The sequence below is a fragment of the Hyla sarda genome, chromosome 4, assembly GCF_029499605.1.
Source record: "Hyla sarda isolate aHylSar1 chromosome 4, aHylSar1.hap1, whole genome shotgun sequence".
Lineage (NCBI taxonomy): Eukaryota > Metazoa > Chordata > Amphibia > Anura > Hylidae > Hyla > Hyla sarda.
The window spans coordinates 89,171,259-89,177,425 of NC_079192.1; the positions used below are offsets into that span (position 1 = coordinate 89,171,259).

General features: G+C 50.3%; 1 long non-coding RNA gene across 1 annotated transcript in view; it reads left to right on the forward strand.

Moving 5' to 3' along the window:
• Window positions 1-3,907: 3,907 nt before the first annotated feature.
• The window catches only part of LOC130368197 (uncharacterized), a 14,237-nt gene continuing 11,977 nt past the window's right edge, over window positions 3,908-6,167 (forward strand). Inside the window, exon 1 of the long non-coding RNA XR_008892347.1 lies at window positions 3,908-4,062. This is a non-coding gene — a long non-coding RNA (uncharacterized LOC130368197). The remainder of the gene's footprint in view (window positions 4,063-6,167) is intronic.

The following is a 6,167-nucleotide window of genomic DNA, read 5'->3' on the forward strand; positions in this document are numbered from 1 at the left end:
CCACCCCTCCTATCCTTGCTATTGGTCTGCTATTGATCGTCAGAGGCGACGACCAATAGCAGACCGGGGGCGGGGGGGTTAACTTTCGTTTTCCCCGTCCTGCCCACCCACAATAGGTGGGGCAGAATGGGGAACCGAAGGGGACCGGGCGCCGACGTCCACTTACCGGTCCTGAGGCTGTGGCGATGTTGATCGGCGGCCAGCGTCATGTGCTTCTGAAGAGGACGGCTCCCGGGATCCTACAAAAGCCGATAAGTTGATCTGGAGGGCTACAGTCTGAGACTGTGGTCTCTAACTGTAGCCCTCCAGATGTTGCAAAACTGCAACTCCCAGCATGCCCAGACAGCTGTTTGGGCATGCTGGAATATGTAGTTTTGCAACAGCTGGAGGGCTGCAGTTTGAGACCACTATACAGTGGTCTCTAAACTATATCCCTCCAGATCTTGCAAAACTACAACTCCTAGCATGCCAACATAGCTGTTTGTTGTCTGGGCATGCTGGGAGTTGTAGTTTTGCAACATCTGGAGGTCCACAGTTTGGAGATCACTGTGCAGTGGTCAAAAAACTGTAGCTCTCCAGATGTTGCAAAACTGCAATCCCCAGCATGCCCAGAAAGCAAACAGCTGTCTCGGCATGCTGGGAATTGTAGTTGGGTACCTCCAGCTGTTGCATAACTACATCTCTCAGCATGCCCTTCGGTGATTAGTACATGCTGGGAATTGTAGTTTTGCAACAGCTGGAGGCGCACTGGTTGGAAAATACTGAGTTAGGTAACAGAACCTAACTGAAGGTTTTCCAACCAGTGTGCCTCCAGCTGTTGCAAAAGTACAACTACCAGCATGCACGGTCTGTCAGTACATGCTGGGAGTTGTAGTTTTGAAACAGCTGGAGGTTTGACCCCCCATGTTAATGCACAGGGTACATTCACAAAGACAGGTTTACAGTAAATTTCCTGCTTCAAGTTTGGGCTGCGGCAATTTTTTTGCCGCAGCGCAAACTCCTAGCGGGAAATTCACCGTAGCACGCCAGTGTGAATGTACCCTAAAAACACTACACTACACTAACACATAATAAAGGGTAAAACACTACATGTACACCCCCTTACACTTTCCCCCCCCCCCCCCAATAAAAAATTAAAAACGTCTTGTACGGCAGGGTTTCCAAAACGGAGCCTCCAGCTGTTGCAAAACAACAACTCCCAGCATTTCTGGACAGCCACTAACTGTCCAGGCATGCTGAGAGTTTAGCAACAGCTGGAGGCACCCTGTTTGGGAATCACTGGCGTAGAATACCCCTATGTCCACCCCTGTGCAATCCCTAATTTAGTCCTCAAATGCGCATGGCGCTCTCTCACTTCGGAGCCCTGTCGTATTTCAAGGAAACAGTTTAGGGCCACATATGGGGTATCTCCGTACTCGGGAGAAATTGCACTACAAATTTTGGTGGTCTTTCTTTCCTTTTACCGCTTGTGAAAAGGAAAAGTTGGGGGCTACACCAGCCTGTTAGTGTAAAAAAATAAAAAAAAATTTACACTAACATGCTGGTGTTGCCCCATACTTTTTATTTCCACAAGCGATAAAAGGAAAAAAAGACCCCCAAAATTTGTAACGCAATTTCTCCTGAGTACGGAAATACCCCAGATGTGAGCAAAAAATGCTCTGCGGGCTCACAACAAGGCTCAGGAATGAGAGCGCACCATGTACATTTGAGGCCTAAATTGGTGATTTGCACAGGGGTGGCTGATTGTACAGCGGTTCTGACAAACGCAAAAAAATAAATACCTACATGTGACCCTATTTTGGAAACTACACCCCTCACCGAACGTGACAAGGGGTATAATGAGCCTGAACACCCCACAGGTGTTTGACGAATTTTCTTTAAAGTTGGATGGGAAAATAAAAAAAAAAAAAATTTTTCACAAAAATGCTGGTGTTACCCTAAAATTTTCATTTACACAAGGGAAAATAGGAAAAAAGCCCCCCAAAATTTGTAACCCCATCTCTTCTGAGTAAGAACATACCCCATATGTGAATTTAAAGTGCTCTGCGGGTGAACTACAATGCTCAGAAGAGAAGGAGCGCCATTGGGATTTTGTAGAGAAAATTTGTCTGGAATTGAAGGCCACATGTGTTTACAAAGCCCCCATAGTGCCAGAACAATGGACCCCCGACACATGTGACCCCATTTTGGAAAATACACCCCTCACGTAATGTAATAAGGGGTACATTGAGAATTTACGCCCCACAGGTGTCTGACAGATTTTTGGAACAGTGGTCCGTAAAAATGAAAAATAAAATTTTTCATTTGCACAGCCCACTGTTCCAATGAGCTGTGGGGTGTAAATACTCACTGCACCCCTTATTAAATTCTGTGAGGGGTGTAGTTTCCAAAATGGGGTCACATGTGGGGGGGTCCACTGTTCTGGCACCACGGGGGCTTTGTAAACGCACATGGCCCTGACCATTCCAAACTAATTCTCTTTCCAAAAGCTCAATGGCGCTCCTCCTCTTCTGAGCATTGTAGTTCACCAGAACTTTCACAGAAAGAAAGCCGTTCACTGCGGCATCTTGGTCATTAGATCGGTCAGCCTGGTCCCAACCGGAGTGGTTGTGGTGCAAAACTGTGCAGCTAGGAAAAAACCGCCAGTAAGTGCCGGCTGCATTCACCAGCACAGAAAGCCATATATGCCAGCGGAAAGCCGCCACATAAATGCTGCACGTGCTGTATGCCGCAACTATGCAAATATATCTAGCACAGCCTGCAGCCTGTTCACACCTATTGTGAAAACATTCATTTCAGCTGGGATTACACTTGGCGTGTTTGTCATAAAAAACACCATGCTCGCTGCGGGCACATGTTAGGTTGGAATCAATAGGGTAATATGAAACACCAGACACTAATGGGGGTTTCTTCATCCTTTTATGGTGTTTTTAGGCTATCAAATCTGTGGGATGCCGAGAGCATGTTTATTTTTTATTTTTGGGGGGGGGGGGGGTATTTTCTCACTATTTTTTTTTTATAGAAATCCTTCAGTCAAATGATGAAAGAATCAAATGACTTGTAATGAGAAAAGCCAGAGGGAAAAAAAACACCAAAGAAAAAACACTTCCTATAATAATAATAATAATAATAATAATAATGATGATGATGATGATGATGATAATAATAATACACATTGGGAAAGATGTATGAAAACCTGTGCAGAGGTCAAGTGGACCAGTTGCCCATAGCAACCAATCAGATCGCTTCTTTCACTTTTCAGAGGCCTTTTTAAAAACTGAAAGAAACTACCTACCTGATTGGTTGCTATGGGCAACTGGTCCATTTTCCCTCTTCCCTGGTTTTGATAAATCTGTAAGACACCCCCCCCCCCCCCCCCCCCCCCAGTGCTTTTAGCAAAAATAACACAAAGATAGCTGAGAAAAGACATGAGGGGGAAGATTTTGATGTTTGTTTGTTTTTTTGCAAAAAAAGAAAAAAACATCAAACAAGAATTGTGTTTGTTCCTAGGCTTAGGCTGTGATTAAAAACAACATATAAATGGTGTTTTTCAAAGCCCACATTGCTTTATTTCTGGTGTTTTTCCCCCCTTTCGACAGACATCTGTCCAGCTATTGCAAAGCTACAACTCCCAGCCAGTGGCAGATCCAGGGGGGGTGCAACGGGGCAATTGCCCCCCCCCCCCCCCCCCACCGAGATTGCTGCCCCCCCGCTCCCTAGCATGGTGGAGCCGAAGCTGTAAGCTCCGGCTCCACCATTCACTAACCCAGTGTTTTTCAACCACTGTGCCACGGCACACTAGTGTGCCGTGACATAGTGTAAGATGTGCCGTGGGAAAAACACCCGCCGGGTGTTTTTTGCCGCGGGACACCTCTGTGTCCCGAAAGATGCTTTTGGGACACAGGGATGCCTCTAAGTCCCTGCGGCCCCGAGTTTACTTTAAAAACGCGGGGACCGCCGGGAGGTAGCGCACGCAGGGACGTCACTGACGTCCCATGCGTGCGCCCATAGCAACAATCGCAGAGGACCGGAGCAGCGAGGAGGACGCGCGCTGTCAACTTGGTAAGTGTTTCCAGCGGCGCGTCACCTTTGGTGTTCCGAGCACCGCTCCTCCGGTCCCGGGACCTACTTGTATAGCCGGACCGGAGGAGTGGTGCTCGGAACACCGAAGGGGGGCAGTACACAGGCATACAGCCTTCAGTAATACACTGTATGGCTGAAGGCTGTATGTTTGTGGGGGAACTGCACCTAATGTGGGGGGACTATACTGGGCCTAATGTGGGGGGACTATACTGGGCCTAATGTGGGGGGACTATACTGGGCCTAATGTGGGGGGGACTATACTGGGCCTAATGTGGGGGGGGGGACTATACTGGGCCTAATGTGGGGGGACTATACTGGGCCTAATGTGGGGGGACTATACTGGGCCTAATGTGGGGGGACTATACTGGGCCTAATGTGGGGAGACTATACTGGGCCTAATGTGGGGGGACTATACTGGGCCTAATGTGGGGGGACTATACTGGGCCTAATGTGGGGGGACTATACTGGGCCTAATGTGGGGGGGGACTATACTGGGCCTAATGTGGGGGGGACTATACTGGGCCTAATGTGGGGGGGACTATACTGGGCCTAATGTGGGGGGGACTATACTGGGCCTAATGTGGGGGGGACTATACTGGGCCTAATGTGGGGGGGCTATACTGGGCCTAATGTGGGGGGACTATACTGGGCCTAATGTGGGGGGACTATACAGGGCCTAATGTGGGGGGGACTATACTGGGCCTAATGTGGGGATGACTATACTGGGCCTAATGTGGGGGGGACTATACTGGGCCTAATGTGGGGGGGACTATACTGGGCCTAATGTGGGGGGACTATACTGGGCCTAATGTGGGGGGACTATACTGGGCCTAATGTGGTGGGACTATACTGGGCCTAATGTGGGTTGAATATACGGGGCATAATGTGGGGGGGACTATACGGGGCCTAATGTGGGGGGACTATACGGGGTCTAATGTGGGGGGACTATGCGGGGTCTAATGTGGGGGGACTATGCGGGACCTAATGTGGGGGGACTATACGGGGCCTAATGTGGGGGGACTATACGGGGCCTAATGTGGGAGGACTATGTGGGGTCTAATGTGGGGGGACTATGCTGGGCCTAATGTGGGGGACTATACTGGGCCTAATGTGGGGGGACTATACTGGGCCTAATGTGGGGGGACTATACTGTGCCTAATGTGGGGGGGACTATACTGGGCCTAATGTGGGGGGACTATACTGGGCCTAATGTGGGGGGGGGACTATACTGGGCCTAATGTGGGGATGACTATACTGGGCCTAATGTGTGGGGGACTATACTGGGCCTAATTTGGGGGGACTATACTGGGCCTAATGTGGGGGGACTATACTGGGCCTAATGTGGGGGGGACTATACTGGGCCTAATGTGGGGGGACTATACTGGGCCTAATGTGGGGGGGGACTATACTGGGCCTAATGTGGGGGGGACTATACTGGGCCTAATGTGGGGGGGACTATACTGGGCCTAATGTGGGGGGGACTATACTGAGCCTAATGTGGGGGGGACTATTCTGGGCCTAATGTGGGGGGGGACTATACTGGGCCTAATGTGGGGGGTACTATACTGGGCCTAATGTGGGGGGGACTATACTGGGCCTAATGTTGGGGGGACTATACTGGGCCTAATTTGGGGGGACTATACTGGGCCTAATGTGGGGGGACTATACTGGGCCTAATGTGGGGGGACTATACTGGGCCTAATGTGGGGGGGCTATACTGGGCCTAATGTGGGGGGGACTATACTGGGCCTAATGTGGGGGGGACTATACTGGGCCTAATGTGGGGGGGACTATACGGGGCCTAATGTGGGGGGACTATACGGGGCCTAATGTGGGGGGACTATACAGGGCCTAATGTGGGGGGACTATGCGGGGCCTAATGTGGGGGGACTAAGCGGGGCCTAATGTGGGGAGACTATACGGGGCCTAATGTGGGGGGACTATACTGGGCCTAATGTGGGGGGGGCTATACTGGGCCTAATGTGGGGGGGACTATACTGGGCCTAATGTGGGGGGGACTATACTGGGCCTTATGTGGGGGGGACTATACGGGGCCTAATGTGGGGGGACTATACGGGGCCTAA